At 48.0% G+C, this 21040-nt stretch overlaps 1 long non-coding RNA gene and 2 other non-coding genes across 7 annotated transcripts; all 3 read left to right on the plus strand.

Moving 5' to 3' along the window:
* Positions 1 to 8418: 8418 nt before the first annotated feature.
* On the plus strand, positions 8419 to 19384 carry LOC115637972. 5 transcript variants are annotated; one of them, XR_003997390.1, is made up of 6 exons: positions 8419 to 8607; positions 9394 to 9475; positions 14089 to 14869; positions 15687 to 15730; positions 16193 to 16261; positions 17085 to 19384. It is a non-coding gene; the product is annotated as an uncharacterized LOC115637972 (long non-coding RNA). The 5 variants fall into 5 exon arrangements; XR_003997393.1 differs by having other exon boundaries at positions 14089 to 14221; positions 14662 to 15730; XR_003997391.1 differs by having other exon boundaries at positions 14089 to 14221.
* Positions 15839 to 15915, plus strand: LOC115638434. Its single transcript, XR_003997437.1, has one exon. It is a non-coding gene; the product is annotated as a small nucleolar RNA SNORD126 (small nucleolar RNA).
* On the plus strand, positions 16665 to 16811 carry LOC115638432. Its single transcript, XR_003997435.1, has one exon. It is a non-coding gene; the product is annotated as a small nucleolar RNA SNORA79 (small nucleolar RNA).
* Positions 19385 to 21040: the final 1656 nt, after the last annotated feature.

Below are 21040 nucleotides of genomic sequence, written 5' to 3' on the forward strand. Positions count from 1 at the left end.
CAGAGTTCTTCTGCTCTCCTTAGCAACGATCACACATTGCCCAAAAGAATAAGGGTTGCAGGATTGGGTCCTTAAGGGAATATCTATATCGTAGATGGGAGCTAACTTGGTTAGAGCACTAAAACTAGCAGTGTGGACATTGCAGAGATGCAGGGTGTGAGCTGTGTTTAAAAGCCAGATCTGCTGCCTGAGGCATAATGTCTACACTGCTAGTTTTTGCTCACCTGTTGCTAGTGCAAGTCTGTCTTCTCAGGCTGGGGGGTTCACATCCACCTACAGTGTAGATTTAGCCCTAAGGGTCTTCTTCAATCCACTGAGTCATACATTGACTTTTGCTTGCAAAAGTAGCCTCCTCCTGAAGCCCTTACTCACACACCTAGTAGTTACTCATACATGTGCTCATAGCAAAGCCAGCATGGTCACTAGAGTGAGTTATGGTTACTCATGTAAGGGTGGCAGGATCAGGCCCAAAGAGTGAAGAATTGCGCCCAAGTCAATTACATAGAATGAATTTGGAGCTGAACCCTGGTCGTGAAGCCAGCAAGAGCTGTGTGTGCTCAGCACCTCTCAGAAATGGGCGACCAAAGCTTGTGTTGAGACTATGCATAAACTACGCCCTGAATTAATGTAATCTGGAGCTCTGCACTGGGCCAATTTGTTACCCACAAAGGGCCACATTAAATAGCTTGAAAACTGTGTGATTCATGCAAGACATTTGTATCCAAGCCGTCAAGTTCCCATGGGCTGTGAATGCCAGCACTTGGGAAACAGTGAGTTCTCAGTCTTTTAAAATCTTCCAGTCCAGACTAGTTGCCTTTCAAACATAAGTTATTGGGATCAGTATGGGGGTAACTAGGTGAAATTATCCATCCTTTGCTATTCAAGAGGTCAGGCTAGCTGATCTAATGGGTCTTCCTGGCCATCAAATCCATTAATCTATTAAAAAAACAAGAACATCTAAAATCTTTGGCGATTATTTCCGAAAGTGGTTTACAGCTTTGGGCCTAAATTCCAGCATTGCTGACCACCTCCAGATCATACTAAAGCTAACGGGAGCTGAAGCTTCTCAGAAGTTCCAAAAATAATTCAAGCCTGATGGCCAAAATTATGCAGCCTGTCCTTTAATCAGGGTGCCTCCACTTTTTGGTGCCCAGTTTTTGAGAATGGAGACGTGGATTTACCGATTTGCTGAGAACTCTAAGTTTGCATGGATTTCTGTTGGGGTTGTGGGTGTGCAGAAATTTTGGAGAGAAAGCCCAGATTGGTTGACGTTAAATTGAGGCACCCAAAGTTAGTAGCTATTTTGCAAAAATTGGCTTGCAAAGACCCATCACCTGCAGGGTCCAACTTTTGGTAGATATTTAGCACAATGTTCTTACATTGTTATTTAGGACCCTAGTACTTTCTTCATCCTTACTTTTGACCTGTGAGTTGTACCATTGGAGCCAATCATAGAACCATAGGGTTAGAAGGGACCACAACCCCTTCCAAGATGCAGGATTTGTTATGTCTAAACCATCCAAGACAGATGGCTATCCAGCCTCCTTTTGAAAACTTCCAGTGAAGGAGCTTCCACAACTTCCCACAACTTGTCCTATGAATAGTGATCTGCAAAATCCATAGATTAATAGATTTCAAAGGCAGGAGGGACCACTGTGGTCATCTGGTCTGAACTCTCACATAACACATTGCAGAGAATCCACCAAGTGTTTCCTGCATCTAGCAAATTATGGTTGAATTTGAATGCATCATTCAGAAATGCATCTGTTCTTTGGATAGGCTGGGATTTTCAAAAGATCCTGAGGGACTGGGTTGCCTAACTAATTTAGATTCCAAGACTCCAAGATATAAAGAATGCAGCACTTCTCTTGTCGAGTCCTTGCTCAGGAAAAGGTCCCACAATAGTTCTATTGCATATGGTTCTGTAACCAGGACTGAATTAAGGCAGGATCCAGGGAGCAGCCCTTAGGTTGGAAGGTTGCCCCTGGACCCACAGAGATACGGAGGTTGCCTACTTCCAGAGAGTATTGGAATCTGCTATGGGGCAACGTTGACAGACCACTGAGCCAGTGGTATCATAATACTTTGCTGAGTTGGTGGCCCTATGGCTGGACTGAATCCAGGCCTTACTCCACCTCACACCATCAGTGAATTTGCTTTCTGAGGCTTGTTCTTTATGGCCCCAATTCAGCAAAGTATCTAAACATGTGCCTAGTTTTTAAGGATGTTTGTTGTCCCATGGAACTCTGGGAATTCTCTTGTGCTTAAAGTTAAGCATGTCCTCAAGTACTTTGTGGAATTGGGGTATAAACTGCTTAGACGCTGAGGGAACTTTTACCCTGAACACTTAGGCACCTACAGGATGAGGCAGCAGTCAAGTAGGGGTTTTGTGGATCACGGTGGAGCCTAAAACTGGGCCTTAAGGGCTGAAAGCTGGCATTTAGGTGCCTAAATACCTTTGTGACTCTGTTCCCCAGGCCTCACTTACTACTGTGTTGTCACTCAGTGAGCACCGTTGTGGGTTCCTTAGATTGTCAGCCATGGGTGGTGGGTATAATAGGCCAGAGGAGGCTCTGCCACCCTCAGTGCTGCCACAGCCACACCCGCCAGACCCTAATTCCTGGGTTAGGTGGCAAAGTTTTTGTTTTATTATGCTCCATGCAGGTCCTGGGGTGGCTGAGGTGGCACATACCATGTCCTCATCTGCCCCGAAACCTGCATAGGGAATATCAAAAGCATCTTCTAACAGATCCTTTGGTTTTTCCCCTGGGAGGGTTGGGTCCTGGGAGGGGAGGCATGGCGGCTTCTGCCAGTCCAGGGCTCCTGGGGGGCGGGGGGTGCTCAGGGCTTCGCCCAGCCCAGGGCTCCTCCAGTCAAGTGGGGGGTACTCAGGGCTTCAGCCAGCCTAGTGCCCCTGCGGCCAGGGGAGGGGAAGTGCTTGTGGCTCCGGCCACAGGAGGCAAGGGGTCTCGGGGCTCCGGCCATGGGCAGAAGGGGCAGAGCCAGGGGCTAGCCTCCCCAAAGGGGGGCTCCCCCCACCACCCATGTTGTCAGCACTTTGGGGCGTAACTGTCCTTTTGTTCTGCTTTTTGCAGTGCCTAGTCCATGACAGGGCCTCTGTGCACTATGGCAACAATAATACTGTTGCCTCTTTCCAACCCAAGCAGCTAGTCATAGTTCAGGACTCTGGGGGAGTTCCTAGCTGGAGGCAGAAGCCAGTAGAGGATGGCGTTCGCTCAGATGCAGTCTTTTTATTTACAAGAAAGGTACAAAGTCCTGCTTCTCCAAACACATGAGGAGCTAGAAACAAAAGGAGCAGTTCCTCAGCTTATGGCCCAAAGCCTTTCTATCCAACAGATCCACAAGATCTCTTCAGATTTTGTCAGAGTTAAAAAAAATGCTTATAATGCACAACACTGTAATGATTCCCTTAAGAAGAGATTTTCACAAGATCACTCAGGTGAGGTTCCTGTCTCTTATAAAGAGGATAAGAAAAGGGTAACATCATTTCTGGTGCTGCTTTTCCAGAATGACACAGGCTCAGGCCTATGGGCTGGTCTCCTTCCAACCAAACTCTGGACCACTTGTACAAAGACTTGATGAACTGAAGAAAGAGATGAATTGACACGATCCCATCAGCTGCTATCTGCTTCATGACCCAAACAAGGATGATAATCCTATATTCCTGGTACAGGAGAAAGGTAATATTTATGGTGTATGAAACTACGATCATTTCCTTTGCCCTTCAGGCTTCTACAGGGCACTGCAAATGCCTAGTGAGACAGAGGGCAAAATGTTCAAAAGTGCCTAAGCCCCTTCATCAGGGGGTTCCTAAGTGAATAAGGTGCTTTTGAAAATGGGACTTAGGAGCTTTAAAACATTTTAACCAGAAATTCTATAGGTGATGGGATGGATCATGTGATGATTGCCTTTCTGTTCACTCCCTCGAAAGCACGTAGCATTGGCCACTGTTGGCAGACAGGATACTGGGCTAGATGAACCTTTGGTCTGACCCAGTATGGCCATTCTTATGTTCTTATCTATATATGTAAAAAAAAATTGGATAAAGCCAAGATTTTCAGACTTGACTCATGATTTCGTAAGTCTCCTTTTTCAGTGCCCAACAGGAGACATTTTAAATGGCCTTGAAAGTGCTGCGCGCCCACCCTCTGAAAATCACTAGTCACTTGCTACATGGTGTAAATTATTCAGTGAAGAACAGCAACATTTGCTGAAGAATTTCTGTGATCAAAGAACATCCAACCAGCTCTATGTGTAGCGGAGTGGTCACCCACTCCTGCCCTGAAGTCCAACCCCCTGCTCAAAGCAGGACCAATTCCCAACTAAATCATCCCAGCCAGGGTTTTGTCAAGCCTGACCTTAAAAACCTCTAAGGAAGGAGATTCTACTACCTCCCTAAGTAACCCATTCCAGTGCTTCACCACCCTCCTAGTGAAAAAGTTTTTCCTAATAGCCAACTTAAACCTAAACCTTCTCCACTGAGAACAGTCTAGATCCATCTTCTTTGGAATCCCCTTTCAGGTAGTTGAAAGCAGCTATCAAATCCCTCTTCATTCTTCTCTTCTGCAGACTAAACAATCCCAGTTCCCTCAGCCTCTCCTCATAAATCATGTGCTCCAGCCCCCTAATCATTTTTGTTGCCCTCTGCTGGACTCTTTCCAATTTTCCACATCCTTTTTGTAGCGTGAGGCCCCAAACTGGACACAGTACTCCAGATGAGGCCTCACCAATGTCGAATAGAGGGGAATGATCATGTCCCTCAATCTGCTGGCAATGTCCCTACTTATACAGCCCAAATTGCTGTTAGCCTTCTTGGCAACAAGGGCACACTGTTGACTCATATCCAGCTTCTCGTCCACTGTAACCCCTAGGTCCTTTTCTGCAGAACTGCTTTCTAGCCATTAGGTCCTAGTTTGTAATAATGAATGGGATTCTTCCATCCTAAATGCAGGACGCTGCACTTGTTTTTGTATACACAGAGTCCTCGTTCTCTGTGTATATATATATATCTTTTTACTGTATTTTCCACTGCATGCATCTGATGAAGTGGGTTTTAGCCCATGAAAGTTTATGCCTAAATAAATTTGTTAGTCTCTAAGGTGCCACAAGTACTTCTCAGTCTTTTTGCTGATACATACTAACATGGCTACCACTTTAAAATATGTTGCCCCAGTGCACGCTCCATTACAGTCTGATCAGGATAGTGACTGAAAGTGACATCACCCAATAATCTCGCTAAAGGATTCCGACCGGGAACAGTGGATGGAGGTTGCCCTGCTTCCATAACAGGGGTTTGGGAGCTAGTGGAGAAGGGTGAGGGCTGGCTGGGATTGGAGCATTGAGACTGGAGACACTTGGCGGGTATTGGGGAGTTGAGGTGGGTAAGGAGGGGTAGGGGTGTGGGGTTCCCTGCTGCAGCACAGCAAGCTGGAGTCCGCATCCCCCGCAGTGCACTGGGGCTGGTGCAGAGCAGCCCATGGGGCGTGGCGGGAAGACAGCATCTCCCAATGGGGGGGTAGGGCCCTTCCCAGCAAGGTCAGCACCTCCCGGAGCATCGCGGACCACTCCCCAGCATCACAGCAGCTTCCGCCTTCAGTCTCATACTGCTGGCCCCTCACCCTAGAAAGGAGATGGCCAGGCCAGCCTGGCAGCAGCTGATGGGAAATGGAGGCAGGGAATACACTACATCTCCCATGGTGCCTCTGGGCTAGGATTGCCAACTTTCTATTCTCACAAAACTGAACACCTTTGCCAAAACCCTCACCTGCACCTTCTGTTAGCTTGGTCAGTTCGTAACTCTGGGGTTCATAACTCTGAGGTTCTACTGTATCCCCACATTGACTGGGTACATGTCAGGACAGGATGCTGAGATAAAGTTTCTAGACACCATGAATATCTGCTTCTTGGAGTAGCTAGTCCTGGAGCCAACAAGTGGAGAGGCCACCCTTGATTTAGTCCAAAGTGAAGCAAAAGATGTGGTCCAGATGGTGAATATAGTTGAAACACACAGTATTAGTGACCAAGATATAATTATATGTAAAATCCTTGGCGGGGGGAGAAAGGGGCAATGACACCAAAGAAACCCACCACAGTAGCATTTAATTTCTGAAAGGGAAACTACACAAAAATGAGAAAGCTTGTTAAATGGAAATTAAAAGGTACAGTTACAAAAATGAAATGCCTACAAGCTGCATGGAAACTTTTTAAAAACATCATAACAGAGTTTCAAATTGAATGTCTACTCCAAATTAAAAAACATAGTAAGAGGACTACTAAAGTACCACCATGGCACTACACAAAAGAATAAATGGACACAAATCTGACATCAAGAATTACAACATTCAAAAACTAGTCGGCAAACACTTCAACCTCCCTGGTCACTCAATTACAGACCTAAACAAAATAACTTCAAAACCAGACTCCAACGAGAAACTGCAGAACTGGAATTAATTTGCAAACTGGACACCATCAAATAAGGCCTGAATAAAGACTGGGAGTGGATGGGTCATTACACAAAGTATAAGTTATTTCCCCAGGCTATTTTCGCTCCTACTGTTACTCACACCTTTTTGTCAGCTGTTTAAAATGGGCCATCCTGATTACCACTTTAAAAGTGATTTTTTCCTCCTGTTGATAATAGCCCACTTTAACTGATTTGTCTCAGTAGAGTTGGTAAGGCAACTCCAATCTTTTCATGTTCTCTGTGTGTGTATATATATCTTCCTACTGTATTTTCCACTCAATGCATCTGATGAATTGAGTTTTAGCCCACGTAAGCTTATGCCCAAATAAATTTGTTAGTCTCTAAGGTGCCACAAGTACTTCTCTTTCTTTTTTAAAAATAAATTAAAGAGGTGGTTAGAGGCATTAAGGCATCTTTTAAAAATTGGAAGTTAAATCCTACTGAGGAAAATAGAAAGAAACAAACTCTGGCAGGTCAAGTATAATAATTAGGCAGGTCGAAAAAGAATTTGAAGAGCAACTAGCCAAAGTCTCAAAAATCAACAGCAAAGAAATGTTTAGCTACATCTGAAGCAGGAAGCCTGCCAAACAATCAGTGGAGTCACTGAACAATCGAGGTGGTAAAGGAGCACTCCAGGAAGACCAGGCCCTTGCAGAAAAGCTAAATGAATTCTTTGCATCTGGCTTCACTGCTGAGGATGAGAGGGAGGTTGAAAATCCAGACTCCTAGGTTTTATTCCCAATTTTGGGAGGAGAATGAATCAGGACAGCTGGGTTCCATTCTCAGCTGGGCCAGTGACTCACACAAGTAACTTGGGCCCAGATCTCACAGATATTTAGGTGCTTAATTCCCAGTGAGAGTTATACACCTCAGTACCTTTGAGGAGCTGCACCTTCACCTATTTCAGAGCCTGTTTCTCCACTTGTAAAATGGTGACAATAATGCCTACCTTTGGGCTACGCACGGAAAGGAAAATTCTGCTGTGAAATACACCAGTTTAAACCTAGAGCTGGCTGAAGTTAACAGGGTTATGTCAGTGTAAGTGAGAGAACAGTATGGTAGGAAGCATGGTACACAAGAGATTTTATTATTTTCCTTTGCAGATTTTGCCAAGATTTTCCACATTTGTTACCCACAAATGTTATTGAAGTCCTGCATTGCAGATGCCTCCCCCTAGCCTTTGTTGACTCTGAATCTGGATATATATTAGGATTGCCAAAGGCTTGTGAGGGTATTAGGTGCCTATGGAAGTTAGGATGCTTAGGTACTTTTGAAATCCCACTAGATACTTCTCAGCATCCTTAGGTGCCTAAACAACCTGGCTCTCTACTGCCGGTATCTTTCTGTATTTTCCAGTCCTGGGACTTCAGAATGAGGAAAATCCAAAGTGATATATAAATGTGAAATATGTTTATTGATATTACACTATTTGTAAGGGGTTTGGAAATCAAAATGACCCCACCATTACAGGGCTAAATTTTTTAAAACTAGGAGCCTAAATTCAGATTTTTAAACTCTGATTTAGCCTCCTAAATAAGTGACTTTCAGAAATGCTGAGCAGGGTTGCTCAGTACTTTTGAATGTCAGCCCAATTTACAGCCCACATATGGATTTCTGGACAGTGCCTCTGAAAACTTCAGCCTAGCTTTTCAAATGTTGGCTCAAGATTGTATTCCCTAATACAGACTGAAAAATCTTTGAGATTTCACAGAAAACCACGGGTTTCTCTCACACACATTTTCCTAAAATCAGCTCTGTAAAGGTCTTTCGACACATGGTTTGAAGCCACGGATTAATGTTTCTGCCTCTCGTTCACTTCAATCAGAGAAATAACACTGACTAGTTCGTGTTCTCAGCCAATTGCAAAGCAGCTCTCTTCCCTGTCCCACTTACCACTTCCTCTTATCTGTCTCTCTTTCACCCTCACTGTACTTCCTGTATCCTGTTTCTATACTCCGAGACCGAGGTTAGCGTGGTGGGGAAGTTGCAAGATCTCTAATGCGGTTTGACTCGTTTGCTGGCCACCCACGTGTTAGGATCGAACCCGTGTTCAGACTGTAGGTGGTGGAGAGCGGTGTTCCGGCGGAGGGAAGCGGGCCCTGGGGCTGTTGAATTCAGAACAGGTGGGTCACCCCAGGTGGGGCAGAAGGTTAGTGGGAAAATGGTCTGTTAAAACTGTGAGATTGTGCTGAAATTCCCATTGAATTCGCAGTATCTGGGTGAAACGGCTGGCCTGATTTGTCCCTGGGTTTTAATAAATGACCATCTGGCTGGCCGCAGCGTTTCTCTTCAGGCCTGCATGAAGCGAAATGTGCTGTGGAAAGACTTTATTACCCCTCTCTACTCATCTCTTCTCCCCCGCCCCGATGTGCTGTGGTGACTTGTTTCAGGGCAGGTAGGGAGCGTGCTGCAGAGCTCGGGAGCGAACCCAGGAGCTAAATTCTGCCCTTTAATCCAGTGAATCCTCCTCGAGGGGGAGCAAAGTCCTGGGGCCAGTTCCTGCTGCTATAACCAAACCATAATAAACAGCAGGAGTTTTGTGTACGGGTGTATGTCCCTTTAAGAGGAAAAAGCACATGGCAGCGGTGATGGCTGAACAAAGGACGCCCTTGCCGCGGGGGGAGCAGGGTTAGGAAGATGTCTTCCCACTTCCACCACGTGTTCTAGGGCTAGCAGCCTCCTTCGGGGTGTGGAATGAGCTGGGAGGGGGGTTGACTTGGGGTTCAGAAGCGCTGCTGGCAGTGGTGAGATTGCTCATGGGGGGGATGTGTTTGGGGGAAGGATGGGAGCTGAAGGTCCCTCCAGACCTCCTGTCTCTAATGTAATAGCTGTGGTGGTGTTGGATGTGTTCTGGCTGCCAAGTTTTGGTCTGTGTATCCTAAACCACTGTTTGTATCCCTTCATTTTAGGCTGAAAATGGAATTAATTTTCTGGGAGGAAACAATTGCTTTGGACCAGTGCCATGTTCCAGATATGGGGAGCAATGAGCTGGTATGAGATGGACTTCTTACAGAGGAAGGGGAATCTCTTGCCCAGGGATCTAAACTCTATATAACAGCAAACTGTTGAAATCTAGGAGCAACTATAGTGGGTTAGAAGAGGGGAGCTGGGAGTCAGGACCCCTGAGTTTTATTCCTAAGTCTGGGGGAGTGTGAACCAGTGGCTAGAGCAAGGGAGTCCAACCTAGCTGTAGAGAAGGAGGACTCCTGGATTTTAATTGTCTGCCTCTCTTTAAGGGCTTCACCAAGACCGGTAATTTCCAGGGCTGCCTAGAGGATTCATGGGGCCTGGGGTCTTTGGTGGTGGGGGGCCCCCCCTTCTGTGTTAATTCGGCGGCGGGGGGTCCTTCCGCTCTGAGACTTGCTGCCGAAGTGCCCTGAAGAGCCGCGGCAAAGGCCCCCGCTGCTGAATTACCGCCAAAGACCTGGCACTTAGTCAGTGGGTCCCGTTTTGGTGGTAATTTGGTGGCGGGGAGTCCTCCTGCTCCGGGGCAGAAGGACCCCCCACCACCGACGATCCGGAGCGGAAGAAGCTCTGGGGGCCCGGGCCCCGCAGGAGTTTCCGGAGCCCCTGGAGCGCGTGAAGGACCCCGCTCCAGGGGCCCCAAAAAACTCTCATGGGGGCCCAGGGCCTGGGGCAAAGTGCCCCACTCCTGCTCCCCCCCCCCCGGACGGCCTTGGTAATTTCCAACCTGGAGCGAGGACTCTAGAGTACTCCTGTTAGATCATGGTCCTGCCTCCCAGACCACCTACCTCCCTTCCCCCAGTTAGTGCAGGCTGAGGTGTGTCAAACCTTCAGCTCTGGCCTTTGGCTTATAGCAGATGTTTTCAGCTTTGACTTTATCAAAGTGTCTGTTGCCAGTTGTGTTGACCGATCCAACATTCAGCTAAGATCGTGGAGTGTATTGGGAGTGACTTGTGGCTTTTGGGCCTTGCTAACCTACTACCTTGTGAGTGTCTTGCGGCCTTCAGGCTGGTGTTGCCTTAGTGATGTGAACATCAGATTTTAAATCCTCATTGTCCAGGATTGGTTCTTCTCTTCCTCTGCAGAGAAATTAATGCTATTGGTCTGAAGCTGTTCAGGTCTCTTGCTTGTGGCGTGAACAAAATTTGAGATCCTGTCTGCTCACTGTGGAGGTTAAAAGGGCCATACCCACGTGGTTCTCGGGCAATATTCAGAGCCAGGGGCCCAGCTCTTCCAACATTTGGGGCTGGGCGCCCCCCTAGGCCCCACCTGTGGCCCCGCCAGAGAGTCCCGTGGTCCCTATTTGCTGCCCCCACTTGCCTTTCCGGGGCCTCAGAGCACAGCATCTCTGTCTTTGTCTCCTCCATGCTGCTTCCCTGCAGCAACTGCTGCCACAGGGTCCTAGTGCCCCCACATCCCACTGCCAGGGCACACTGACTCTGAGCCTGCCCTTCCCTTTTCCAGCAGGACCCTCCACCAGTACAGCCCCCCCACCTCCAGTCACTGCTCCTACCGCATGCTGGACAAGGAGACAGTTCCATCCCTCACCCCTAGTGAGGCTACAGTCAGGGGCCACTAGAGGGGAGGAGGCGCACACAGCACCCACCAGCACCCACCACGGGGGAGCAGAGGGAGATTCCTGGACCTGGGAGGGGACTTAGGAGCACAAGCAGTGACGGTGGTGGGGGGGAGTGTGCTGCTGAGGGGGCAGGAAAGGGGGACTCCTCTCCTAGAGCTTGCTGCTGCTGACAGGGAAAGGGCTGGAGGGAGTCCTTCTCTCTGGCCCCTGTCCTGGAGCAGCCTGCCTGCACCCCAAACTCATCCCCAACCCTGCCCCACCTCAGAGCCCATACTCCCAGTCAGAGCCCTCAGCCCCCTACCTCATCCTCAACCCTCTACCCGAGCCCCTCCAGCACCCCAAACATCTTATCCCCTGTCTCAGACAGAGCCCTCATCCCTCCAGCACCCCAAACACCTTATCCCCAGTCCCAGCCAGAGCCCTCACCCCCTCCTCCTACTCTTGCCCTGAGCCCTTGCCACACCCCAAGCCCCACATTGCCAGCTTCAGACAGAGCCCTCACTACCTATATCCCTGCTCTCACCCTAATCCCCCCCACACTCCAAACCCCTCAGTCCTGCACCCTATCCCTCTGCACCCCTCCCATCCCCAAACTCCCTCCCAGAGCCTGCACCCCAATCCTCTGCCCCAGCCTAGGGCCTGCACCCCAGACCTCCTCCCTCACCCAAACTCCCTCCCAGAGTCTTGGGCAGGTTGGAAGGTGGAGTTTGGACAGGGATGGGTTCTGGGCACTGCCAAAATTTCTACAAACATGCCACCCCTGTTTGTAAGCATAGTAGGGAGCTTAGCCAATTATCTGTCTGCTAAAACAAGGGTTCTCAACCTTTTTCTCTGAAGTCTCCAGAAAATGCTATTAAAAACTCCAGGGTCCAGCAGGGGTGTGTGGGTGGGGGAGGATGGGGGGGTGTCTGGGCTTCAGGGGAGCAGGCAGGCATTTGCCCGGCAGAGCTTGGGCTTTAGCTCTGTGGGGCTTGAGGCTCTGCGTTTTCGGTCCTATGACCCTTTCAAGGCTGATTCCCCACTCTGGCACTCTGAGTGCAGAAAGTGGAGAGCTCACAAGAATTCTAAAAACAAATACATGCCACTCCAGGCTTGTATTAAAGTCCTTTGGTTTCAGTTTCTCTCTGACCTTGGATTGGTAGATGCTGCCACCACCCAAATGCAGAACCCCTTTGAGGCCTAGGAAGGCGCACTTGGGGATTCCTTCCTGTGAGGTACCCTCAAGCCCTTTAACCCTCTTCCCCGCTTCCAGGGAAGAGCTGAGAAAGAAGGAAAAAAAAATGGGGAAATCAGTTCTTGCCACCAGGTAGTTAAACAACATATGCACAAACCTCTTCAGACACACAAATCCAATTCTACTCTTAAAGGTATTCTTTTTTTTTAATTAATATTTTACCTAGGGGAATTTAGGCTTTTGCTAGATTTAAAAAAACAATTACAAGGATTAAGCATCAAGAATAGTTTTCTTGAGGTATGGTTTAAAGGTTACAAGCAAAACAAAAGCACCTGGAGTTAGCACAGAGGAGTCCACAAGCCATAAAGAAATAGAAAAAGAGAAACCGAAATGCATCATCCTAAAGATTTCCTAATCTACTTACGTACTCGGGGTTCCGAATTAATAGTTTCTAGGTATGATACTGAGGATTTTTCATACTTGACCCCAGGCTTCTTACACTATATAGCTCTGCCCTGTCCCCTCTCTCCGGGAGAACAACCTCAGACAGACAAAAAGGGAATCTTTGTTTCAATATTAAAAAGTTCTAGCCTTCTCATTGGCTCTTTTGGCCAGGTGCCCACTCACTTCTTTTTCCCTGTGCATAGCAGTGAAACTTTTTTTAACTCTGTACAGCAGAGGTGGGAAAACTACAGCCTGAGCTCCTGCCCCGGGAGGCTCACCTCTGGCTTGTTCCCTCTCCCCTGCAGCCTCAGCTTGCCCCAGTGCAATGCTCTGGCTGTGGGGATGTGAGCTCCTGGGGAAGCGCAGCTGCAGGGCCTGACCTGACCAGGTGCTCTGTTCTGCATGGTGGCATGGCTGGCTCCAGCCGGATGGTGTGGTTGCCTGTCCTGCTGCTCTGGGCGGTGTGGCTGTAGCACTGCCAGCCACTGGTGCTCCAGGCAGCATGGTAATGGGCAGGGAGCAAGAGGGGGTTGGATAGAGGGCAGGGGAGTTTGGGGTGGGTGTCAGGGGGCGAGGGTGTGGATAGGGCTTGGGGCGGTCAGAGTGCAGGGAACAAGGGGGTTGAATGGGGGCAGGGGTCGGGGGGGAGACAGGGATAAGGGGTGGTTGAATGGGGCAGAGGTTCCAGGGGGGCTGTCAGGAAGGGTGGGGGTTGGTGTGGCGGGGGATCCAGGGGCTGCCAAGGAACAAAGGGAGTTGGACGAGGCAGGAGTCCCAGGGGGCTGTCAGGGGACAGGGGGGTGGTAGATGGGGCAGAAGTTCCGGGGGAGGGGGGGCCTTAGAGGGCAAGAAATGGGGTGAGGGGGTGCTGGATGGGGGGGGCAGGCCATGCCTGGCTGTTTGGGAGGCACAACCTCCCTCCCCTCCCCCACCTTACCAGCCCGCTATACAATTTTGGAAATCGGATGCGGTCTTCAGGCCAAAAAGTTTGCCCACCCTTGCTTTACAGGTGGCGCAATTAGAGAACAGCGACTAAGGGATTTTATAGCTGCTGGCTGGCTGGATGCCCATAAAAGGGGGAGTTCCCACCCAACTTCTTTTATCACAGCACCAGCCAGCCCTGCTTCATGGAGCAGCCGCGGGCCCCCAGTTGAGAACCGTTGTGCTAAAATATCCCCCCCCTTCTCCTGTTGCACTTTGCTCTGGCCGTCTCTCTCCACCCTAGAAGTGACTTCATTTTAGTCCTGCTGTCTTCCCCTCCTTGTATAGTGTTAGCTTTTCCTGCCTAGCTATGCCCAGGTAGAACTAGCCTGTGGTGTGCTGGGGAATTTGGGTTTAGATGGGTCCAGAAGCAACTCTGATCTCTAGTATAGCTGCAGCAGCAGGGCAGAGGAAGAGGGTTTGTGGATCATGGTCTTATGAATGTTTCTTTTCCTGCTTCAGATGGTGAAGAGGCAGGAGACTGACTCCCCAACCCCACAAAATGATTGGGGCTGAAGAAGACAAATGAAGTAACTGAATCTTGAAAATGGGCTGAAATGAAACATCCCAGACCTGAGCACACAGGACAGTAGGGGTAAGAGTCTCCTGCTGAGTAGGGCCTTAAAGAAAAGGGATTGAGTGGTTTTACAGCCTACATGAGCTGAGTTAAGGATAATCAGCTTCTGTGCTTTCAGGGCGTGCTCTGATCTCTGTGAGGGGTAGTGGGGATTAGCCAGAGTTGTGTTGTTGGAGGTATAAGGTGACCAGATGTCCCGATTTTATAGGGACAGTCACAATTTTTGGGTCTTTTTCTTATATAGGCTCCTGTTGTCTCCCCACCCCCGTCCTGATTTTTCATACTTGCTGTCTGGTCACCCTATGGAGGCAGGATGCTTGACTTGATGGGCCCATCCACTGTTTTATTAGTAGTTCTATTACACTGTTGCCTAGAGGCCCTACTGTGCTGGAGGTTGTAGAGTCACTTAAAGAAACCATCCCTGTCCCAAAGATTTTTTGTTGGCTTTGTCTGCTTAGGTTATAAAAGATGGAAGACAGGAAATATCAGCATTACAGATGAGGAGAGCTGAAGACTGAGATTTTTCAAAGGAGCCCAGTGGAGTTAGGCACCCAAACCAGAGATTTTAAAGGACTTATTTGAGGTCACCCAGGGAGCCTGTGGCAGAGCTGAAAACTGAGCCCAGTTGTCCCAGTCCAGAGCCTTAACCACACAACTATCTTGAGGGTGAGTGTTGATTGGAGACCCAGCCCACAAGACATTTCTTCTCAGACCTATGAGACTCTTCTGTGCTTTGTCACTGGTAGTGTCAAAGCTGGGTTTGAGGGCATGGGTGGAGTCTGCCATGAGTATATTCAATCCATCTTTCACCTGATGACACAGGCCCTGAGCAGACCCCACTGCATTGCGGATGGAGAGGCGCATTAACTCCCTCTCCCATTTTGAGCCTGCAATGAAATCTAGTAGATGTGGTTAAGGTTTAAGACCTGGAGGAATCATTATGACTAGATAGACTGACTCCCTGCATCGTAGGGAGCATAGAAAGTCACCTAGTAATCCCCCCTATGACTCCCTGACTCCTTCCCATTTCTAAAACTCAACCAATTATCCCCCCTATCCCTGCATGCTGCTTTTAAATAGTTCCCTGTACTAGCCCTTCTCGCCTCACTGCATTTCCAGGTAACTTCACTGTGCCATTTCCCTGGCTGGAACTGCTGTGCCCTTACAAATTACTCATATGGCCTTATTGAAAAGCCAGATATTTGTAGGCCAGACGGAACTGTTAGATTGCCTAGTTTGAGCTCCAGTTTAATACCAGCCGGAGAACTTCACCTAGCGATCCCTCTGATTGTATTTGATTAACGCATCCCTCCTAGAAAGGCATCCGTCTCTAATTTTTCAGCGTCCTTATTAAAATTTGGACACCAGAACCGGATGTGATAATCCAGTATCAGACTCACCAGTGCCATATACATGGGTGAAATCACCTCCCTGCTTCTACTGGCTAGTACCTGTGGGGATTTTATCTGTCGTCTTCTTGCAGGTGGAGTTGGGAAGCTTGGGAGTCCATGTTGGAACATGAGGCAGGTGGGTGAGGAAGCAGCTAAAATTCTCAACCACTTGAGGTTTCACAGTCCTGGTTGGTGGTTTGTGTGTGGGAGAGGCAGCCACATTGCCACTTGTAGGACTAGGAGGACTCTGCTGTGATGAACTGCATGTTCAGTCCGTGTTTCACCTGAATACCCTGATTACACACATGCCCTGAGCAGACTAATGAAACAAACACCTGCAGCGGAGGTCTGATTTGGAGGAAAGCTGATGTTCTAATGGTCTCCAATGCAACCCCATACGTCCCAGGCAGTGAGGAGAACAAGTAGCAGATCCATGCAGACTCTTCAGAAACTTGGTTCTCGTTTTTGTGCAAATGAAGAAATATACATGCAAGGAAAAGTTTTCCATGTAGTTGATAGCTCTTTTTTTTTTATATTTTTCCCCTTTCTTTCTCTCTCTTTCCATTGACTTGGAAATATTTCCTCCCTGTATCTATAGGGGCAGGAACTCTAAAAACAAAATGGGATGGTTTCTCCTCACCCTGGATCCCTTATAGGAATCACAGATGTAAGTACTGCTGGAGGTTTGTATCCATCCAGTTGCTTAGCATGGCCTCATATTGGTACCCCAGGCCAATGTCACCATGGGATCAGGTATGGGATGAGAAAGAGGTACTATGGCAGACCTAGCAGTAACAAATGTCTGGCATAGCATATACCATGCATTCCTCATTCAGTGACAAAACAGTCTCTGAATTGATCTTCCAAACATTGCCAGGCTGTCTTTCATTACCTGAAGCTGCAGATGCCTTCAGAAAGCCGTATCTTTCTGCACATATGAATAGGAACTCCTTTCTGCAGGATTTTAGTAAAGAAACTTAGTAAAGGTTTGCTCGTTAGGGAAATTCATGGTGTATCTCTCTAGGGAATCCTGTTGCTTTCAGAGCTGCTCATTTAAGGGAGAGTGGTCGTGATGACCGTTCCTATTACTGCCATGAGCCATGGGCAGTGGGATTTTGTGTCATCGCAGATTAAACTTGGCCTTTCTTCACTCAGAGTGCTCTTGGATGGGTTTGGCCGTTCGTTGGCACTTCTGACTTTTGCGGGGTCGGACACTCAGAGAGGCAGAGGGGGACTGGACTTTTGGGGAAAGAAATGGGGTTGAAAAACCAGCTGTTCTGTACATATTTCTCTGTAAACCTTGGGCACTGGGCTATGGTAACCAGACAGTAATTTTACAATGTGAGTTGAAAGATTGCCTGAGCTGAAGCAGTAGGAGCTATGCTGGCCTCAGCTGGGAGGAGTTAGTGCAGTTAAGTTATCTTGTTTTCCAAGAGGCAACTGTGTGCTGCATTCTGCATCTTTAATACTGAGATTCCTTATCTTTACAGGGATGATTTGAGATGAGCCTTCAAGGAAAACGTATCTTTCTCTCCACCAACGTCAATTGTAAGAGAGAATTTGGGCCCTGAGGATTAAAAATGTTGGCCTGTCTCTGATCTGTATTACAAGGACTCTTCGAAGTTATGTCCAGGAAAGTTTGTACTAAAAACAGGATTAAACTAGAATGGATGTGTAAGAGTTGGGTATTTTTGTAAAAACGTTCAGTAATAGAACTGAGGGGGAAATGGAGGTTTCTCAACTGTAATCCACTGGTCTGAATTCAGCCCAGGTCAGTAGTGGTTGTGGTTGAGATTTTCACAGGAGACTTAAGGGCTTTAGATGGCATGCTGCTTTAGGCTCCTTTTGAAAATCCCAGATATTTTTAAAGCTCTTAGTCACTGTAATATCTGTGGACTTGTACAAAATTTAGGCTACGGATAGTTAATCAACATTGGTCTATTTATTACTTGGTCCGAAATTACTTTCCACTTTTCTGTGAATTTACTCTCCCGTGTCCACTGTCTGTCTTCTACTACCAACACCATTTAGGTTAGGCTGAGATTTTCAAATGTGTGCAGGATTTGGACACTCAGTTCCCATTTAAAAAATTAATGGGAATTTAACCGGCATATGCCATAGATTTGAAAATCCTTAACCTAAATGTATTTAAACTACGTCTCCCTCACTCGCCTGACACCAGCGCAGACCCTTATTTCGTGCTCCCAATGTTGTCATCCTCTCTCATCCTTTTTTCTCTCCACCCCAAATATGTAGATCCTTTCCCACTTTGTTGGCAGCCATCACTGCACATCACCTACATATTACAGCTCTTGTGTTGAACAGCAGGGAGGCAGTGAGAGAGATGGAGCTGAGCACTAGGGCTGTGTGAACTGACTTCAGCAACGTGTGGTTTTGAGTTTAGACGTCTTGGGTTACATGGAAGTCAGGACAAAATCTCAATGTCATGAGCAGAGATGCCAAGCTGGACCCTCAAAACCAGGGCCATCCCAGAAAACATGGGCCATTTGGTCATCAAGAGTTTTAACGAGTTTGTGGGGATTCAGCTGAACACAAAAAAACAAGCATTTCCCCAAAACCATGTTTTTAAAGCAGGATGAATCTAAAAATTTTGTAACTATCCTATTTGTCAATCATTTGGAACTTCTCCTTACGCAGAATTTGCAGTTTCATTCTTTTAATGTGATTGCCTTTTTACTGTGTGTGATAGTCTCACTCAATTTGATAGCATTTCTGTGTATTTGTCTGTACATGTGTAATGTGATCACTTTTCAACACTATGCTCTCCTTTCCAGTTTTTTCAGAGAATGTTTGAGGTGCTGAGGGCCAAGAATCTGTTGATTTTGGAGAAAATTGGAAAACTGAAGGGGAAAATGGAGAGAGAGAGAGAGGGATGAATACACAGAGCCCTTGCTAGCTGTGTAGCACAACTGCAGATTCAAGCAACTGTGCAATTGACTATAGACTCAAGAACTGGTTAATGGCAGCCATTAACCCCTTTCCCCCATAACAATGCCCCTATCTAATGTGTGTGTCCTACCAACAGAATTTAACATTTGGCACCCTGAATAGCTTCTAGACAAATAATGGGGTGGGGAAAATGGGGCATGCACACAGCCTCAGCATGGTGGGGGGTGAAGGGGGAGATGAGCGGGGAGTGCACAGAATCTAGTGAGGAAAATTGGTTTGGAGGAAGGCGGCATGCAGCTCCTTCCATAGAGGAGACTAGGGTGCAGAAAGACCCCTTGAATTGGGGGTGATGGGGAAGAATGGGGAACTAGAGCACACACAGCTCCTACCATTGAAGGGGGAGACGAGGGGACATAGATATAGATAAATGGGGACATACAGAGCCCCTGCCACGAGGTAATTTAGGGGACCTTGGCATAGGGGTAGATTGGAATGAAGGGTGCACACAGCTGCTGGCATGGGGGGAGTTGCAGCAAGCCCCTGAATTGGAGGGTGGCATATAGGGTGCTCGTCAAGAAATGCAAAGAGTCCCTGATGTGTACCATAAGCTCAGCCTACAGAAGCAATGAAATATGCAACCCACCACCTTAAATCCAAATTAACAACATAATCCAACACTATTGAACCGTCCAAACTAGATGGTAAGGTTTGCACTTATCAGGTTGGGTGGCTGATTGAATCCACATGGAGTCATTTTGTGACATGGTTATTTTTGGAGGCTGGAAGGGGGGAGGTGAAATTAGGACAAATGGAGATGTCTGTTAGCATCCTGGTCCCTTCCAGCAGCAGCTCCATCAGTGTTGGAGGCAGGGTAGAGAGAATAAAGAAATGGTTGCTCACATATCACCCATGTCATGCAGAAAAGCACCATTTTGACATGGCTGTTAGCGGGATCCTATAGGTGCTGTTTTGATGTGGGTTGAGAGGATGGTGTGCAAGTGCCATTTTGATAAGGTTTTTATGGGGGACCATGGATGCAATCTTGATGTGGATTTGGCAGGGGTGCACTGTGTGAGTGCTATTTTGATATTCATTTGGGCTCAGTGCCATTTTGATGTGAGTGAGAGCAGCGATTGGCAACCTTTGGCACACAGCCCACCAGCTTCCCGCAGCCCCATTGGCCTGGAGTGGTGAGCGTGGCCAGTGGGAGCCGCGATCGGTCAAACCTGCAGGCGTGGCATGCCAAATGTCGCCAATCCCTGGGTTAGGGAGTGGATGTGTGTGTGATGTTTTCACTAGGATCTCATTTTGATGTGGGCCAGGAGTGAGCGTGTGGTGCCCTGTTGATCGGAAGTGGATGCCCTCTACACTGGGAACCCATTTGTGCCATTTTTATGTGAATCCTGAGTGGGTGGGTGCCCTGTGGAGTGGGAGCAGGCATGGGGCCTGGGTGCCAGCTCCGCAGTGCTCTACACAGGGGGCTGCCTGTCTGCTTGTCAGCAGGGAAGGCTGTGCACTGTTGACGTTCAGTTGGCCATATCACGCCCTTTCCTTCCCATCTGTCACCCTCTGCCCACAGTGGCCCTGCAGAAGCCAGGGAGGAAATTTTGGACCAAACCACTTCTGTAGAAGGAAATTATTTTTGTTTAAACAGTAAACTGAGAGGTTTTTTGGGATACCAGCCTCTACTTAAAATATTTTGCAGCATATTATGAAGAGCTAGATAGATTTTGTGCACCCACTCCTCTCCCCCCACCTGAACAATGATACATTCCACTCCACACACACACACACGCACACACACACCCGACCCTCCGATTTTTCCGCTTTGGCACCAAAGAAGGGTGGGCAGCATGAGATGTTTTGGGTGGCTGAAGGGAGGAACTGCTGCGAGTGTGAAGGAGTGGGGGTGGGGCTGGGATGCTCCTGGGTGAGGGGGAAACATGCTGAAGCAGCGGCACCCGTGCGGAGACTTTACCCACGAGAGGCAGCTGCTCGTTTTCCTGCTCTTTCCTGCCTCCAAACGCTTTCAACGGCTGTGTGGTTTAAAAAAAACTGGTTCAATGAGAGACTAACCCCATAGTATTTGGGGTGATACTAACTACTCCTCATACCCTGTGTCAGTCTTGCCCCCAAATATAACCATGTGTCAAATTCACCTCACGCAGCACCAAGGTACAGCCGCTGTTTTGTGAGGGGCCATTTGTGACTCAGTGGCACTGTCAAACCCAATGGGACAACTCCCTCGTCTGTCCTATACACACTCCTATTTTCACCAGGGGTTTTAGCCACAAACACCCATTGGGTCAAATCAAAGCTGTCTGAGGCACTGGTTTTGGTGCATGGTGTGCTTATGCTATGCCAAATTTTGTGATGTTGGCTCATGCCAAGCCAGTGTGGGTGGATGCCATAAAGAGGCCACTTTATGAACCAAAAACGAGACTGGTGTCAGCCTGACTCACATTAACAGACACAAAGTCCGAAAATTACCATGGGATGAAACCCTGTTGAACATACAAAACTCCACAAAGTGAAC

Source organism: Gopherus evgoodei, chromosome 21, assembly GCF_007399415.2.
Source record: "Gopherus evgoodei ecotype Sinaloan lineage chromosome 21, rGopEvg1_v1.p, whole genome shotgun sequence".
NCBI lineage: Eukaryota > Metazoa > Chordata > Testudines > Testudinidae > Gopherus > Gopherus evgoodei.